A 19,850-nucleotide genomic window follows, 5' to 3' on the forward strand; every position below is an offset into this window, starting at 1 on the left:
CGGGCAGCCAGGCAGCCTCTCGCCACTCCCTTGATAAGGAGGAACTCACTACCTTTGTGAAGGCCATGTTTTCCGCTGTAGACAGTACTTGCTTGTAGCATTGTTTTCCTATCCCCTTTCAAAACTACAATCTGCTTTCTCCTTTTTCGGGGGAGAAACGACTGGAGAGGCTACAGGCAGGGAAGCCTGCTAAGATTTTTTTTTTTTTTTTTTTTTAATGCTGCCCACTAAATTAACTGGCGAGGAGCAATCAGGAGAAGTAGGATGCTGGGATGAGCTGTTTACAGATTTTTAGAGCAATCTCAGGATGTCCCCTAAGAGTCATGCACTGCAATTATTAGAAGGCATTTTGGCAGAGAGAAAAATTCCTATCTTATGGGTGAAGGCACAGTTCGTAGTTTTTCTTAAACTCAATAGAAACTGATCCTTAAGGAGTCACATCTCTTGATCAAAATGGAATATTATTTCCTTCCATAGAAAAGCAGAAACTCAGTGTTATGATGGAGATACCAGAGCTATCGAAACAGAGGGTGGGAGGATCTTCCAGGAAACAGGGAACAGAGACTTGCCCTCCTTAGGAGAGAAACCCAAGTTTATAATAGGGTCACACCAGAAAGTGGGGGAGCATAGGAAGCATCTCAGCAGCCACACAGGCCTCATGGATGTGGAATGTGGTTCATACTGCTCCAGGTAAATAGAGGCAATTCTGGGGACCTAACTATATTTGTCATTCCATCAGAATTAAGCTTATTTTAGCTTCTGCTTCTACCTGACATGCCTTCCTGCGTCTTGAATTCAAAATTGGAGGTAATTATTTTAATTGGATTATTCACCATATATTGTGCAAAACTCGCCAGAGTTTCCATGCCTACTCTGTTCGGTCTAGCCTTTTTCTACAGCATACTTCTGGCCAAAGAAGCAGGGGCACATGGCACGATGCATGGCTTAAGGGCATGGCAGACACTTAAAGACTTTCACAGACTCCAGAACCAAAGAGTTATCACAAACAGATAACACAGAAATAAACAGAGTAGTCTGCAGTATTATCTAATGTAGCAGCCCTCAAAGTGTAACCCTTGGGCTGTGGCAGTAGCCTCACAACACCTAGGAACTTGTTAGGAATGCAAATTCTCAGGCTTCACTCCAACCTTACTGATTCAGAAATATGGGGGTGGAGCCCAGCAATCTGTTTTAAGCCCACCAGGCTGTCCTGATGCATGCTCAAGTTTGAGATTCACTGATGGAAGACAAAGGCTTCCAACTGTACACCATGATAAACTTGTTTTGTTAGCCAACTCAGGCCTTTTGGGGTTTTTTTCTCTTGGAATCCTTTTTGAAAGTCATCTGACTATATGTAAGGATTTATTTCAGGGCTCTTTGTTCTATTACATTGCTCAATGTATCTGTCTTTATGCCAGAACCACCCTGATTTAATTACTGTAGCTTTGTAATAACTTTTGAAATCAGGCAGTATGAGACCTCCCACTTTGCCCTTTTTCAAGATAGTTTTGGCTCTTCTACTCAGGGGACTTTAATTTTTTTTTTTTTTTAATTCCAAGTTAAAAATTAGTGTGCTCATGAAAATTAGGATTTGTGGTCTCTTGGGGAAAAAAATCAATTCAGCAAATTCTGGCAACAAATAGCTGGAATTGTGAGTGGTTGCTATGTGCTCTCTACATTGCTACTGTCTCCACCCACTCATTTATATAACCTGTCTAGTCCCCTTAAGACTCTTCTTTGACCTTGGAGATTTCTGGTCTTAAAGAAAAGCGGTTAAAGCGAGAGTACCAATCTGGGGAGGTCTGGTCCATAGATTTACTCTGAAGCAAAAGTATAGAGTTCTGGAAAGGAGTACACCTAGGAAACTTTGTTTTGTTTTTAGTTTTGTTTGGGGTGGGGGATAGCATGGGAGGGAGTTGGGAGAGGTGTTGGCAAAGACCTAACAGTCAAGAAAGATGAAAATGAAACAAAGTGAAGACTTGGTGGAAGAATATTCTGGGTCTATGATCTAGGCTGAGAAAAGGGGATGTACAAAAGCTCTATAGCAGGGCCTTTGGCATATTCTCTCAGTTCTGAAAAGTTGGAGCTGAAGAGTACATAGTGAAAGGAAAACGGTGAGATCTGAGCGAGGGTCAGACAGTAAACCACTTTGAAACTGTATGTGAGTTTCTGCTACATTCAATGAAAAACCCCCAAAAAGTTAGCCAAGGAACACATTATTCAATTCTTATTTTATGAAGATAGCTGTGGCTCTGTGAGAAAGAATGGATGGGGGGGGAGGGCAAGAACAGAAAGGTTGAGAGCAGTTAAGAGTTTCCTGATACAGTACAAAGAAGGTTGGCAGCCTGGACAAGAGATGGACTGATTCAGGAGATATTTTGGAGGCAGCATCAAATAGACAATGCAAGACATATTCTTCTCTGTAGGCAGACCTAAGTCAGATGCCAAATAATAGAAGTCACTTAGTGGGGATAGGACCCAAACCTAGTGAACTATAAATTTACTTGCATGCTTCATATATCCAAAAACTTCACTGCAAGCACCTGCAACTCTGCCTGTAGGCTTCCTCTGGTCCCAAGAGCCTTCTCTGACTGCATACAAGCCAGAATGGAGTGGCTTTATGCCTGTGGGAGCAGTAGTAAAATGGTGTGAAGGAGTAGATGGGTAAACTTATTTCCTCACTCCTGGGGTGAAACAACTTTGAAGCATGTACTGCACTGTCTCCCAGAGGCTCTCCAGCAAGACAACCCCACTTACCCAGAGTGGTAACTGCACACTGGCTTCCTTCCTATCCCTGCCTCACTTCACTCCTGACTGGCACTTCTTGGGATCATCTCTTAAACAAATGACTTGCACTCAAATCTCTGCCTCAGTTTATGCTTCTGGGGGAAGTGACTGGTTTTATTATGGTTTATAAATTAATAAATGGGATATTTAATTCTGTACATTTAAAAAGTGATGAGGATATTTTTTGTATGTTGTGGAAGGCCTATTTTGAGCATGAGGTGGGAAACCATCAAAGGATTTTAATCAAAGGAGTGACCTTTTTTGATCCCTGCCACCTCCAACAATCCCAAAGTGACATTTTCAAAAGGATCATTCTATTTAGAGAGAGAACTCTGTGATTTCTTCAAATCTTAATGTCTGTATCCATTCAACAAGCACTTAAGAGTGCCTCCTCTCTATTAGACAGTGAGCTAGGTATTGACATCAACAGGCCAGACGCAGCCCCACCCTTTAAGGAACTTTCAGTCTGGTGAGCACAGCTCCAGCATACATTCTCCTTTCACAGGCTTCCCTTTGAGCTATTCTACTCTCCTGAACATGTTAGTATCCCTCCTGCCAATCTGTTTTGTCTGCCACATGTCTTTTTCATTATACTTCAGACTGGATACCCCATAGTTTGCCTCCTCCTGACACAAAATTTGTATGTGTATGCTTTTACAGGACTCGGATAACCATGGGACCCTCCTACCTTGTTTCTCTTTTACTAGCAAAACTCTTGCTCTGTATGTCAAAATAACAGTTAATTAAATTTATTCTTTCTTTCTTCACATACTTTCAGCCAGAGGAAAGCATCTACTTACATAGAATAATAATACTCTAAATTATATAACCTGTACAAAGGTACAGGGCTTCTGATACAGGAGAAACCTCACTTCTTGTTTATGTGACTTCTCCTGGTATCTTAGAGACAGGGAATATGGCATATGCATTTGAGGAGAAAAAATTTAAAAATATAGATTTAGAAAGTAAAGAGATCATCTATGCCCCTAGAGAGTTGGGCCCACACCATGGCGGATTTCAAGTACTTCTCGCCCCTGGCATACCCTCAGGGAATTCTGCTGTTTGCTGGGATTATATTGGGCCAGTTGATCCTGCTCTATTTCACTGCCTCCATATCAGTATACTTCTCTGTCAGTGGTTGAGATGATCCTTGCTCCTGTTTTCTTTGTCATCTACACGTATGACCTGAACACCAGGATAAAGATTATCAGCTGAACTCAGTGGGTTGAGTATTGACCTGCAGATTGAAAGGTGGCCAGTTCAAATCCTGGTGAGGCACATGTCTACATTGCAGGTTTGGTCCCGCATTGGGGCATGTACGAGGGGCAACTAATTTGTTTCTCTCCCTCATCAATGTTCTTCTCCCTCCTTTACCCTTACTATAAAAATCAATAAAATCTGGCGGAGCCCTGTGGTCCCCAAGCACAGTCGCCGAGTACTGGGGGCACGCACCGTGGCCATGGGCCTGGCCATGGCGCGGCAGCTCTCCCGGGAGCAGGGCATCACCCTGAGCAGCAGCGCTGAGATCATGGCCGAGTTCTTCTCGTTTGGCATCAACAGCATTTTATACCAGCGTGGCATCTATCCCTCCAAGACTTTTACTCGCATGCAGAAATACGACTCACCTTGCTCATAACTACTGATCCTGAGCTCATGAAATACCTAAATAATGTGATGGAACAACTAAAAGACTGGTTATACAAGTGTTCAGTTCAGAAATTGGTGGTCGTCATCTCAAATATTGAGAGTGGTGAGGTCCGTGAAAGATGGCAGTTTGATATCGAGTGTGACAAAACTGCCAAAGATGACAGTACACCCAGAGAAAAATCTCAGAAAGCCATCCAGGATGAAATCCGCTCAGTGATCAGACAGATCACAGCCATGGTGGCATTTCCGCCCCTGTTGGAAGTTTCCTGCTCATCTGACCTGCTGATCTACACAGACAAAGATTTGGTCGTACCCAAAATGTGGGAGGAGTCAGGACCACAGTTCATCATCAATTCTGAGCAGGTCCGCATGCGGTCCTTCACTACTACAATCCACAAAGTAAACAGCGTGGTGACCTACAAAATCCCCGTCCTTGACTGAAGAGGAGCCGGGGACAAAACCTAATTTTCACATGTGTTTCCTGAACCAGGTCAACTATAGTTCGTGATGTATTTCATTGCTGTTTAGTTGGGGAAAAGTTAACATGATACTTTACTGAACTGTGCATAATTGTCCCATGTTCTGGTACCTGTTTGACTTTCTGTAGAGCTCACATAATTTTTTGTATACTGTCCGAAAGGGAGCCAACAGGTGACATGAATGCTGTCACGTTACTTTCTTTGAAGGTGGTAACAAGATGGGAAAACTTTTACTATAAAGCTAGATGCCTTTGTAATCAGACCTTTTGGTCAAGTTGCATTAGGTCCTTTTGCCCTTTATTTCATTTGTATAGTTTCCATATTGAACGAAATCTCCAATTATTTGATTTAATATATATAATTTACACTTACAAAGCTATCGCTATTTCTTCTGTTTAAATTTTGGTGACAGGGAATTTTTAAAGATGCCTTTTTGTGTTTCATAAAATCAAGCTCTATGATAATAAAGTCAAATGTGTACATTTTTAAAAAATCAATAAAATCTTTTTAAAAAATTCATCACTGGCCTTGGAGTGATTTCCTCCAAACCCTGATAGCGGACATCCTGTACCCAGTCACCTCTATTGTTGTCCTCCTTGAGAGGAAATCACTCCAAAACCACCACATGGGTGATGGGCCTAATCACTACATACCTCTTTGGCTTTGATGCCTGTGTCACCTTCCCCTTAAAGCAGCAAAGACACACAGCAGCCTCTACTGAACCTGCAGATGGCCCGGTGAAGATGAACTCCCTTCATTTCTCTCTGCAACTGCAAATAACACGTCCATCAGATGACTCCACCCTACCCTTATAAACACTCCCATCCAACCATCAGCCCCCACTGAGATAAAAGTGCCTTTATCCAGATAATTTGTCTTCTAGCCTGCCAATCAACCCTCCTAGGTGTCACCTCCTTTATGGGTGTGCCTAGGTCCCCCTTCTGAAGTATCCAAAAGCACACACCAGTTCTGCCTGGACTATGCCCCCACCTAAGCCACAAAATGAGAGAGAAGGGTGCCTCAGATTTCAGACTCCAGGCCCCAGGTTGTGAACCACTCCAAATAACCTCAGCATAGGGGAGGTTCTGGGGAGGGATAAGTATAAATAAATAATAAACAAATTGTTAGAATATATAATAATGAATAAATTAATCCTTTGATTAAAAAAAAAGATGTAGACTTAGCCTCTCTCTGTGGTAGTCTTTTACTTTACTAAAACCTATTGATTCTCACTCAGAATTCCCACTCTTGTATAGTCCCCTCCCACACTGACTCTGGACTTGGCCAAGACACTGACGGGCTTTGGCCAAGAGGACGTTAACAAGTATGATGTGAGCAGAGCCTTAAGAGGTGCTTACACATTGTGGCCTATCCCCTTGGGGTGATCCACTTCAGAACCCAGCTACAATGCTGTGAGAAGCCCAGCTCAGCCAGGTGAAGACATCACATGAAGGAGAACTGGGGTTCTGGCCAATGTTCCCAGCTGAGCTCCCAGCCAACAGACAGCATGTGAGTGATACAGCTTGGAAGGATTCTCTAGCCCTAGTCAAGCCATCCCAGCAATTACCACACAGAACAAAGATGAGCTACTCCTGCTAAGCCTTGCCCTAACTGCAGAATTTTGAGCAAATAAGTGATTGTTGTTACTTTAAGCCACCAATGCTGGGGGCAGTTTGTCATACAGTATTAGATAACCAGTATACTCTCTTTTCTATTTAAAAAAAAAGGGGGGGGGGACATTGTATACTGGAATTCTTAACACTGAAATGTCTGAACTTTGGCCCAAGAGTCAACTTCCCTAATAAGAGAGCCGATTTATATACTTAAGTAATTGTTAGTTTAATGTCTGTGCCCCCATTCATCTGTAAGTCCATAAAGGAGAGGTTTATGTCTGTCGTGGTCAGCATTATTTCACTGACCTAGAAAAGACCCTAGCACACAGCAGGCACTCAACATTTTAATAAATCAACACTATGTAGTCTTACTAGCTATATCAGTCCCTCTGTTTGAATAGGACAGTAATTCTTATGGCCATTGTAATTACTAGCAACCACTTAGATAATGTTTACAACATATAGACACTGTTCTAACCACTTTACATGTATTACCTCATTTACTCTTCATAATAACCATATGGACTAGGTGCTATTATTATCCCTTTTTACAGATGAGGAAATTGAGGCACAGAAAGGATAAGTAACTTGCTTATTGCAGGGCCAGGACTTAAACCCAGGGAGTCAGTTTCCAGAATCCATATTCCTTTTTAAAACTGTATTATTACTATTTTACTATTAAGAAATCCACTTTGACAACTGTCATGGAGCCCAGGCTGGGTTAACAGTGATGAGTTCTATAGGTAACCACGTCTCATACTGAATTTCCTGGTTATAACCACAATCTTTTCTCTCTACCTCAACTGAAAAACAAATTCATGAGGCCTCAACCCTCACCCTCCTATTCCTGAAAGATGCCAAAGCCAACTATGCAGGAGGCTTTTTCAGACCCTGTCTTCCCAGAAGACAAACCCTCTACTTTGCTTTATGAGGCTGAGAGAAGCCCCAAGCCCTGGACAGGTTGGGACCTGTGCAGGCCTCCATCAAAACCCATATCCTTAGCCACTACATTCCCTCTCCCAGTTTCCTGTCTTTGTTCTGGCAGTGCCATTGCTGTTGAAGTGTGAACAACATAAAGTAACACATCAGAAGATGAGCATCTTCATCATGAGGCAGATATCACTGTAACTATGCAAACAGAAAGCTGTACTTGGGGACCAAATTCCTGCTCTGAAATACCTTTACAATATCAGTAACAACAGGAAGATAATAAGTCAGAACTGAGAGGTGGTGACACCCTCCAAAAAGAAAAAACCTTACACCAAGCCCTATCCCCAAGCCTCTAACTCTGCCAGCTAAAATGACTAAACCCTAACCTGTGAGTTCAACTCATGCCAATTCCTCTGCAGGATTGTAAAGAGCTGCCAGCTCAGCTCTGAGTCTCTTTTAATGCCAGAGCTACTACGACCTGGGACCGGGTCTTCCTAATGCGCAGCACAGGGAACCATGGCAAAAGGCCCACTGTAGCACCACGACCAACCCTGCCTCTGCTGTGAAGGACAGCCTGGATGTGGGAGTCTGGATCTATGCCAACAGTACTCTCAAGGTGACCTGCAAACTGGCCCCCCGTTTGATGAGTAAGGTACTTTCTTGACCCAACACTAACAAATGTGTGCACACACATACAAATTCCCCTGGTCTCACTCCCATATTTGGAGAAGACATGAGAAATTTAATATTAAAATACTGAAATGGCAGTTTAACCCAACAGTAGAAGAAGTATTTCAAAAATGCATTGCTTGATAGCTACAAAAGGAGTGCAGAGTTGGGGAGCAGGATTTTAGGTCTTGGTAATCAGGGGGACCTTTCTAGAGGGAGTCTTTGAACTGGTCTTCTCCACTTGGCATTCAATAAAAAAATACTTCTTGACAGCCGCTCTATACCAATAACTGTAGTAGGTACAGGAAATGGAACATCATGGAGCCATGATCATTGAGACTGTGCTCCACCTCAAAAGTACTGCTTTAACTTATGGGATTGCTTTCTGGTGTGTTGCCATCAGCCTATAAGAGGCATCCCTGTGAACTGGCTACCCTGTCAGGAATGCTGTCAAGGACACTGCTGCTCATATAACACAATGTTCTCTTTATGAGCATCTCTGGAAGACAGTCCAGTCTGATCTCAGTTCAGGGAATAGTTTTACTTCTCGAAAGTAACAGGTTTGTTTTTTATCTATAGATATCATGAATTGTGGGACCAATGAGGCTGTCAGATTAGAGACAAATTCATGGCCCTGCTGCAGCAACTGTGAAGGTCATTCCTATACTCATTTTTAGCTTTGTCCCTGGCTCCATTTCTTCATTTTTTGCACTTTTTAAATATTTTTTAAATATTTTTAATTGATTATGCTGTTATAGTTGTCCCAATTTCTTTTCCCTCTGCTCCCCTCCACCCAGTGACCCTCCTCCCTCCAGTTGTCCCTCACCCTTAGTCCATGCACATTGGTTGTGCATATAGTTCGTCTCAACATCTTCCTGTCTACTCCACTCCCTCCTATTATGCTTAATTCCTGCATCATCTCCCCCCTTTCCTCCCTTCTCCCTCCCCGCTGACCTCCCCCCATATGTTCCCCATACCCATAATTCTTTTTCCACTCTCATTGCCTTAGTTTGCCTTTGTTTCAATTCCTTAGCTTCTGTTGTTTGTTGTTGTGATACAGTTTTCATTTTATTGTTCATAGTTTTAATTCTCTTTCTTCTAAACAAGTCCCTTTAACATCTCATATAACAGTGGTTTGGATCTGATGAACTCCTTCAGTTTTACTTTGTCCTGGAAGCACTTTCTCTGCCCTTCTATTCTGAATGACAGTTTCGCTGGATAGAGTAATCGTGGTTGTAGGTTTTTGATTTTCATTACTTTGAATACTTCTTGCCAGTCCCTTCTTGCCTGAAGAGTCTCTGGGAAGTCAGCTGATAATCTAATTGGTACCCCTTTGTACATAATTCTCTTCTTCTCTCTTGCTGCTTTTAAGATTCTCTCTTTAATTTTTGACATTTTGATTATAATGTGTCTTGGTGTGGTTCTCCCTGGTCCAGTTTATTTAGAACTCTCTGTGCTTCCTGGACCTGTAAGTCTGTTTCCTTCCCCAAGTGAGGGAAGTTCTGCTTCATTTTTTCACATAATTTTTCAACTTCTAGTTCTTCTTCACCTTCTGGCAACCCTATAATTCAGATGTTTACTCTCTTATAGTTGTCCCAGAGGTTTCTGAGCTTCTCCTCATTTTCCTCACTTTTTTGTTCCCTCTTTCTGCACTGGTTGACTGTTTGTTCCTTCCCTATGTTCTGATTTGTTGATTTCATCCCTGGTTTTCCTTCCCTCACCACTTGTTTTGTATGTGTTTTTGTTCATTTCAGCAGGACTAGCCTTCATTCCTTTCCTGTCTTGATTAAGTCCCACTGTTATTTCTGTTGATGTCTTATAACTATAGCCCTGACCTGAGACTCAGAAAGGTTATCTATCTGTTCGTCTGTTAATTCATGTACTTGCTTTCTAGTCAGCTGCGTGATTGGGATCTGTATCATTATCCCTGCCATCCTGGCAGTTCTTTGCTTCCTTGGCGGGGCTGTCACACCTTCTACGCTATAGGGGGCAGAGCCGTGTGCACTCATCACTACTGGGCGACCCTTCTCACCACGCTGTGGCGCTTTGTGTGGGGGCAGGGGTCCCAGATGGATTCCTGCCGTTCTCTCTCCACTGAGAGACAAGACAACCTCCTCCTCCATCCCCAACCTCTGGGCCTCACACTCCAAGGCAGTGGGGGTCTGCCTTCCCCTGTTGGAATGGCGAGCTGACAGGTCTGGTCTGCAGACAGGGGTGCTCCCAGGTGCTTCTCGCCTCCCCTTAAATATGGGTGTCTGTGCTTACCGCAGTCCCACCACTCATCACTGCAGCTGCTGCCACCAGCACAGGTTGACCTCTCCGCCCTGGCTTCACCCCTCCTACCCATCCAGATGGGCATCACTTGTTTATAAACTTCATACGTTGGACTTCCATGTAGCTTTATTTTCTGGCACTTCTGGTTATTTCTGGTTTTGCAGTAGTTATAGCCCTTCTTAGTTGTGGAGGGAGACAAAGCGTGTTAGTCTAGGCCTCCATCTTGGCTGGAAGTTTTTTTTTAATATTTTTTAAAGATCTTATTTATTTATTTTTAGAAAGAGGAGAAGGGAGGGAGAGAGGAAGAGAAACATCAATGTGTGGTTGCCTCTTGCACACCCCTAACTGGGGACCTGGCCCAGGAATGTGACCTGACTGGGAATCAAACTGGTGACCTTTCAGTACTCAGGCCAGCACTCAATCCACTGAGCCACACCAGCCAGGGCTCTCTGTACTTTTAATTTACGGCATCTTGGATTGTGTGAGTGTGTGTGTATGTGTGATTTGGGGGTTGTATTTTTTTTTTTTTTTTTTTTTGGTTTTTCTTGTATCTTTGGAAATGGCTCTGAACCCTTTCTGGAAGACGGTATCACCATCAGTGTTTATAACATACACATATTTACATAAATGCTATGACAGAGATGTGTCCACAGGGTGATGTGGGCACACTAGAGGATTTATACATCAGTCAACTGCATTAGAGGAGACCTTGCATAAGGAACACTGTGTTGAGTTTTTCTTTTGTTCTTTGTTTTAGAGGATGTTTTAAGAGTTTATTCACAACATAGCAATTGTTAAACAAAATTAAGTTGTTACCAAGTACAAGAAGATGCTAAAAATAATCTTGCAGAGTAGATTTTTATGTCATATCATGGGTTTATGGGACATCATAGAAATTGTTTACAACAATTTGAGGCTACTGCCACAAGTTTCCTTTATCAATTTTTTTCTGACAAAAAGATGATGGGGCAGAACAATTCATAAGTACATCAGAATTTGTGTTCATAGAAGAAAATTCAAATGAAATATCAAACTTAAGTTGAAGATATTTGATAGCAAAGGTAAAAAATTAAAATAATTATCTAGAAAACATTGATATATGAGGTCTTTCCAGAAAATATCCAGCAATGTAATATTAAAAATAGAGACATCTATTGAAGAAGATAGAAGATACAAGAAACATTGTACATAGGACAATGATGTCTCAGTCCTCTTCAAAGGAGGTACCTTGGAACCTCAGGCAGTTCTCCCCAATCGCCTTCAGCTGCCCCATTGTATTTTCCTGAATCTCATCAACAATCTGAAATCTCTTCCCTTTCAAAGGTGATTTTAGTTTTGGGAAAAGCCAGAAGTTGCAGAGCACCAAATCTGGACTGTAGGGGTACTGAGTCACCTGGGTGATTTGATGTGTCACCAAAAAACTCTGCACAAGACACGATGCATGTGTGGGTGTGTTGTCATGATGAAGCTGCCAATCACCAGTTGCCTATAGCTGCAATCTTCTGAACCATACAAATAGTTTCCACAGAGGAATGGTCAAGCTTAATGCAAAATCTGATGCAGATTTGTTGCTCTACTTACTCAGTCATTTTGAATGTGATGACCACCCAGTACACATGCTCACTCAATGAGGTCTACTGCCCCCACTGACTAGTAAGGCAAAGTCATCATCGTTCACGCATGAGCATTCCAGTCCACTCCCCTTGGCTGCCGGGTTACACTGATGTCGTGCAAACCATCATCATTATATTTTAACAATGGCTGGATTTTTTCTGGACAGACCTCATGTATATATAAAATGTATCAACTGGATTATTAAGTGAAAACAAACAGCAGTTAGGAATTTAAATCATCTAGATCAAGAGCCTCAGATTTGGGAGGAATACTAAAAATCATTTAGTTCACCTGCATACCTGTGCAGCAGATATCTTCAATTCTTCATTCCATCTTGCAGCTGTATCCCCAGCCTTGAAGTTTCTCTGGATTGTGTGGTTGCCTTGTCAGAACAGGGAGAGAGAAAGAATAGTTGCTGACACACTGTTTTAAGTGTGCTGAATCAGCAGATTATTTTAAAAGACATTCAATTTAAGCTCCTTTGTTTCTTCTTTTCTTAAGAATTCTAGCAATATAAAAACTCTTATTAACAAACTGCATACAGAAGAACCTCCAGAAATGGTCAGGATCTCATGGATGAAGCATTCATAATTTTACAAAAAGAAAGCAATAAATACGTTTACTGAACGTCCTCTCATTCTTCAATAATATGAAAAATTACAACCATCTTCCTTCAAGTGAAAAGAAAAAAGAGAGAGAGAGGGAAGGAAGGAGGAAGGAAGGGAGGGAGGAAAGAAGGGAGGGAAAAAAGAAAGGAGAGAAACAGAGAGAAAGAAAATAAACCAGACATACCCCATGATCTCTTTCAGCTATCTGCAAGGCCTGATGCTTTAAAGGGAATATTTTATTCTGTCTTTGCAATAGTAAAAATTGTTGACTTTTAACTTAGAGTAACTAAAGAGAATGCATCACTCTCCCCTTGCCCTTTTTAACTTAAAAGCAAATTATCTGAAAATTGCTCACTGCTAAGAGGAAAGGCTACTCTGAACTCACTGTGACATTTCCCAGAGGAGGGCAGCTCAGGCAGGCAGAGAAACCGCCAGACCATAATTCTACACTGGATGTTCCATGAGGGCAGAAACCAGCTCTTCTTCACAACTATATACCCAGAGCGTGGCTAAAAGTCTGGCACAGTGAACAGTCACTCATTTGTTCAATAAATACCTCTGGTTCAGAACCTACTCTGTAACAGGCAGTGTTCTAGATGGCTGGGATACATCATAAAACAAAGCAAAGATCCCTGCCCAAATGACATTTTAATTCTAGTGGGAAGTTGATGTGGAGAGAAGAGACAATAGGTAAACATTGTGTTATTTCGTAAGTGTAATGGAAATAAAATAGAGCAGGTTACGGGGGACTGAGATTCGAGGAGCAGAAGATTGCAGCTCGGAACAGGGTAGACATTGTAGACCTCACTGAGAAGGTGACACTTATACAAAGACTTGAGGGAGGTGAGGTGCTCAGTAAACACTTGATTAAGTAAATGAGTCAGAGCAATATTAAGAAGGCAGAAAAATATAAGGCACATTCTGGGGATGGTGAGAAAACAAGTTTGAGGAGGTAGGCTGTTGTTGGAGGTGAATCTGGGGAGGAGGGGAGACTCACTAAGAAAGGCCCTGGGTGCAGAACTAAGGGTGTGAATTTATAAAATTTAGAGTTTACAAAGAACTTTCCCTTATAGTCCCATTTAATTTTCACATCGCTAAGAAGGTTAATTTCATCACCATTTTACCAATAAGGAAACCATGCTGAGAAGCTGGGTAATTTTCCCAATATCACACAGCCAACAAGAGGCAGAGGCAGAACTTACCTGAGCTTCTGATTTCTACCTTCAGGCTTTCCCTATCACCTACCCCAAGAAAAAAATACACAGGTAATAGAAAGAAAGGAGTATTATAAAATATAATACAAAAATATGGAAATGCTTACATGCAAACTGAAAGGTGGCCAGTTCAATTCCAAGTCAGGGCACATCCCTGAGTTGCAAGCCAGGTCCCAGGTTGGAGACGTGTTAGAGTCAACTGATCGAGGTATCTATCTCTTGCACATCGATGTTTCAGGCCTTCTTGTTCTTCCTCCCTTCCCCTCTCTCTAAAAATAAATAAATAAATTTTTTAAAAAATTAAAATTAAAAAATTAAGAAAAAGAAAAGAGGAGTTAAATTTCCATATAACAAAGGATCTAACCACATTATCTATGGACACTTGCATTACAAATACTTAGGAAAAATGGCCAAAGTAAATACAACCCTCTTTAAACCAGTTGCTATGGGCAAAGACCACAGGCTTTGCATTCAAAAAGACTGGATTCAAACTCCAATTTGATCAGTTACTGTGTTACTTTGGCAAGTTACTCAAATTCTCTAATTTTTATTTTCCTGTTGATAAAGTAGATAAAATTATCTGGCAGACTCACAAAATAACAGGGAGCAAGTTCAGTTCAGCAAGTACTACTCTTTGCCAGACCATGCCTTCAAGCCAATGACATCAGGATGAATAAAACTTCCTTCTGAAGGGTACTGTATCGAAAAGGGGTAGAATAGCAGAATAACTTCACAATGGAGAAAACTGAGAAACACTACTTCAGCCAGGTGATCAAGGTCAACCTCAATAGTGATGGCATGTTCACAGCATGTACAAATACGATATGATGAAATTAGCACTTTACCTCTGTGATATTCCTCTCCAAAACCCATAAACCCACTCAAATCATGAGAGAAATTTTAAACAACCCAAATTGAAGGGTAGTCTACAAAATAACTGGGCAGTACTCCTTAAAACTGTTAAGGTCATAAAAAATAAGACAAAACTAAAAAACTGTCACAGTCAAGAGGAGCCTAAGGAGACATGACAACAAAAGTAATATGATATCCTGGATGGGGTCCCAGGACAGAAAAGGAACATTAAGTAAAAACTAAAGAAATTCAAGTAAGAAATGGGTTTTAGTTAATAATAATAATGTATTCCCCTGACTGGTGTGGCTCAGTGGGTTGGACATCATTTCACAAAGTGAAAGGTCACCGGTTCAATTCCCAGTCAGGGCACATGCCTGGGTTTTGGGCCAGGTCCCCATCTGGGGGTGTGCAAGAAGCAACCATTGATGATGTTTCTCTCTCTCTCTCTCTTCTTTCCTCACTTCCCCTCTCTCTAAAAATAAATAAAATCTTTAAAAAAAAATCCTCAGCCTTTACACCAAAATAATTTCCAGGTGTATTAAAAAAATTAATGTAAAAAAATGAAACCATAAAAGTACTAGAAAAAAAATCTTGGGAGACTATATTTATAATGGATTGGTAAAGGCTTTCTAGTATAACAAATAAAAGAGAAGCGGGAGGAGAAAAGAAGAGAAGAAAAGAAACACAAAAGCCAAAAACAAGGAGTCAAAACTTATCTAGCCCTGGCCAGGTAGTTCAGTTGATTAGAGCATTGTCCTGACATGGCAAGGTTACGAGTTCCATCCCCAGTCAGGGCACATACAAGAATCAACTAACAACTCATTACTAAGTGGAACAACAAATCGATGTTTCTCTTTTCTTTCTCTCTCACCCCTTTCTCTAAAAATCAATTTAAAAATGTAAAAAGTATCTAATAACAATTAAAACCTTTATATGGTATATATATACATGTACACACACTATCTCTAATGTAAAAGTGCTATTATATTGTAATAGGGTGCAGAGCAGGGGTTCCTGAGAATATACCCCACAATCGTTGGGGGAAGGGGGAGCAGATGATATGGTGTTTAAGATAGTTTTCATAACAAAAGGCAAGTTAATAGCTGTGCTGCTGCCCTGGGTGAAATGTGGACATGACTTTTAAGAGCATTCAGGGACTCATGACATAGCTGGGGGAGCTTACAGCACCTGTGCAAGAGCCAGGAAGGTGGAGGCCCGTGGGTCACCGACAATGCTTGCCCTGACTAAAGATGGCAGCTGAAAGAAGGTAAAAGATATGGGGGAACTGGCAAATGTAGCACATTGTAAGAGGAGCTGGATATGAGGTTATGTAAGAAGCTCCAGATCAGCACTTAAATAAGGGTCGGCAGAGAGAGAGGGAAAGCCATGAAGAAGGATTCATGCAGTAAGGAAGAGTCAGCCATGAGGTCTGAGAGAGGAAGCAGCAAGCAGCTGTGCAGTTTGTTACAGTCATGATTCTGCTATGTGGCCTGCTGTAGTGAAGTAGAAGGGAATTCCACCATGTGTTCTGTAGTGAGGAAGGCAGCCATGCAGGCTGAGGAAAGGGTGTAAGGAGAGAGCTGATGGAGCTGTGCTGGAACCTGCCGTACCAAGCAGGGATACATAGGAGATGCCTGGAATGCTGAACTGTGACCAGGAATGTAGACTTTTGCTTTTCTGAAGGACTTACGGGAGAAGCCACTCTCATGGGACATGTGCCTCTCGGGACTCCACCATAATCCAGTGCAATACGGCACACGTTTTCCTGAACTACTACATGCATGCTGAGGACAATGTACCCCAGGTCCTGAAGGTGAGAGAGCTGCTGCAAGAGGATGGCGACTCTGAAATCCATGAGTGTACCTTCCAGAGGGGATGGAGAACTGTGCACAGCTGGCTTAAGGACAGATAAGGATATGGGAACTTCTGGTCATGTTTTTCGCTTACAGCCTGGTGGGGAGCAAGGGAGGTACTGGGTCTCCTGGGAGAACAGGGTTCTGAACAGGAAAGCCCACCCCTAACCCCCTGTAAATAAAAACCTACCTGTTTCCTTCAACACTAATTGTTGGGTCATGCATCAAGGTGATAAATAGACAGACACCATCAAGGTGACACATGGATAGACCCCATTTTGCTCAGTTACTATATCACATTAAAATAGAGGAGTTACCCCACAGAAAAATGGTCAAATAACAAGGACCACTGACAGAGAAGAGTTGATTAATACTACTTAGAAGATGCTTAACCACACTGGGAAAGAAACTCAAATTAAAACACTAGATATCACGTTTTAATCTAAAACTAAAAAAAAAAAAAAAAAAACAAATCTCCCATATTGGCAAGACCCACTCACACACTGCAGCAATACAAACTGGTATGGAAAATTATTTATCACAATTTTAAAACTGCATTCATGTGACCCAACAGTTTCAATTCTCGATGTTCATCTTACAGAAGAACTTGCATGAATGCCCAAACCTGTATTTGAGAATAATAAACAATATTTATTCTTTAATGTTATTTGTAAAACACTGGCAATGACCAAAATGTCCATCAATAAGACAATGGTTAAATTATAGTGCCTGTATCCTACATACTATGAAGTCATTAAAAATGTGGTAGGTGTGGAAGAACTATATGCACAACCAATGGACATGGACTAAAAGGGGGGGACAACTGGAGGGAGGAGGGCCACCGATGTGTGGGTGGAGGGGAGCAGAGGGAAGGGAAATTGGGACAACTGTAACAGCAAAGTCAATAATACATATTTTAAAAATAAAAAAAAATATGGTAGGTTTATTATATGAACATGACAATAAATTAAAAGGGTAAGGGGCAAACAACATATACAATATGATCCCATTTCTTTACCCCCAAAAATCACATAATTATTGTTAATCTTTTTCTATTTTATGTAAATAAGAATGCTTCTTAAAAGTGTTAACTTCTATTAGTGAAAAGTCAGAATATTCATCAGGACATATTTTCAGCATCGAGATAAATTTCCATGAAGGAAAAAAAATGTCAAACAGAGCATATGTAATGATGTTTTTAAATTTTTAAAAAGTACTACATTCAGATGGGTTAAATATTCCAAAGTTACAAATGGGTATTTGGTGAAATGTCTTCCTCCCATCTGCCTCTCCCCCAAACTCAGCTCTCCCCCACAGGCAACCATATTACAAGTTTTAGAGTATCCTTCTGAAATATCCTATGCACACACAACAAATAAGTACATAGTTTTCCTTTTTTAATCAATTGTATGCCCCTTATTCTTAATAAAGAATTAAGCTCACAAAGTATTTTCGATCTCATATTTCATAGCCTTTTATTGGCAGTCTCTAGAATGATATTTGTATCAACCAGTAATATATATTGTGAACACTCTTGGTTGAAGTGTTTTGCTATATTGATGCTTATGTCATATACTTAACCAGTGTCAGATTCACAAATGCAGTTTATGTTGCAGCAAAGTAGGAACTTTAGAACTACAATGTCTACGTAATATACAAACAGTATTAACTTAGATATTGTTTACTTGTCTCTTAATTGCTCATGTTTTCATCTAAATAAATATCTTAAGTCTCTCAGCCTTGGAATATTTATTTAGATGGTGCAAGGTTTCCCTACTAAGCACCCCAATATATACTTTCTTCGTTGGCATTTACCACAGAACTCCTCCTCCTTTATGTGGTGAACTCCTTGAGGACAGGGACCATGATTTACACGATTTTTACATTATCAAGCCCCGGTAGTATCAGACTTTCAGTAACTGCTGATCAGAAGAAAAAAACTTTATACCAGAGGTAATATTTGAGAAGGTAACATCTAAGATTGGGAAAATTAGGTGTTTGTCAGCCACAGCAAAAACACAGAAAGGTGAAAAAGTGCATTTGGGAAACAGCAAATAGTTCCAAGTAACTGATGTGTCCAATTTAAATAAAAGAAATAGGGCTGAAGAGATACACATGGGGATTACTCCAGGGTCAAGTTCAGAATCCTTACTCTAGCAAAATAAAACAAGAGGTGTGACCCAACTAGCTGAAGCCTCACCTCCTGCCACTGCAGCTCCCTTAGGTCTAGCTATGTCCAATTACTTGCAACTTCATAAAAACGTTGTATTCTTCCACACATTAGCCTTCCCTTATACTTTGTCCTTTGCTGCAAAAACTCTTCTCCCTTCTTCAAAACTCAGCTCGACTGCCACTTTTCCAGGGAAGCTTTCCCTGTACCATCAGATGAATATAGGAGCCTTTCCCCTGCTGACTTCTACCGTGGGGTTCACTTTGAGTTCTTTGTCTAAAGTGTAAGTGAGGTGAACCGGATTTTTTCAACTTTTCAGTTTCAGCGTCCTTGGAGCTAGATGGTATTTCTAAGTTTGTTGTGTTAATGAATAAGGAAAACAATCTTTTTTCCAATATGCCCGGCCCCCGCAACATTTGAAAGCCCAGACACTCACTTTGCAGACGGTAGATCCAGGTTCAGGCTGGTGGGACTTAGAAAACCAAATAAAACAATTTGTTAAGTCATTCTTGATGCTACTGTGTCCGCGGCTAGCCAAGCCAGGTGAACGCGGGGCCACAGAAGAGTTCATGGCCCTCAGTTTGCACAAAGAGATTGCAAACGTTTCCCTGTTTAGCGTTGCCCTGAGCCCAATGTGTACGAGACAGCAAGGCCCAAGGTAGATGACGTGTGTATAGGAGTCTGGACTTGCAAAGAGCTCTTCCAACTTTGCAGTTTGAATTCCGAGGGCAGGGGCTGCGTGTGAAAAGAGGCAATATCCAAGGCCTATGAGATTGTTCTGGATCCCAGAGCCATCTTGCTCAGCGGGTTCCCAGAACCCCAGGGCTAAAAAGCTAAGCCGGTAAGAGAAACCGAAAGTGGCAAACGAAGTGCTAGCAGGATGGAGGTGCTGCAGGGCTTTGTTCTGTGAGATACTCTCATTCTGCACACAGCACCCGCCCGCGGTCCTGTTCCCAAGCCCACCGCGTCCTCACAGGCGGCAGTGGCCGCCCCACTGATTTGGAAATTCCGAGTTGGCTCACAATTGCAATGCCCTTGGGCAATCCCCGCACCCTTCTGACACTCCGGCACTCTTGCGCTGACCGGTGGAAAAAAGAGCTCCAGAAAGTTCCAGGAGCTTAGACGCCCCCCCACCCCCAC

At 41.6% G+C, this 19,850-nt stretch overlaps 1 long non-coding RNA gene and 1 pseudogene across 1 annotated transcript; one reads left to right on the forward strand and one right to left on the reverse strand.

Moving 5' to 3' along the window:
• The first annotated feature begins 4,258 nt into the window (after window positions 1-4,258).
• Window positions 4,259-4,875, forward strand: LOC150013292 (mitotic spindle assembly checkpoint protein MAD2A pseudogene; annotated as a pseudogene).
• A 697-nt stretch (window positions 4,876-5,572) lies between these two features.
• Window positions 5,573-19,646, reverse strand: LOC150013293 (uncharacterized). Its single transcript, XR_016510805.1, has 4 exons — window positions 19,147-19,646; window positions 13,943-14,104; window positions 12,313-12,395; window positions 5,573-5,683 (listed from the first exon to the last, which is right to left on the reverse strand). It is a non-coding gene; the product is annotated as an uncharacterized LOC150013293 (long non-coding RNA).
• Window positions 19,647-19,850: the final 204 nt, after the last annotated feature.

Source organism: Furipterus horrens, unplaced genomic scaffold, assembly GCF_987537825.1.
Source record: "Furipterus horrens unplaced genomic scaffold, mFurHor1.1.pri manual_scaffold_4, whole genome shotgun sequence".
NCBI lineage: Eukaryota > Metazoa > Chordata > Mammalia > Chiroptera > Furipteridae > Furipterus > Furipterus horrens.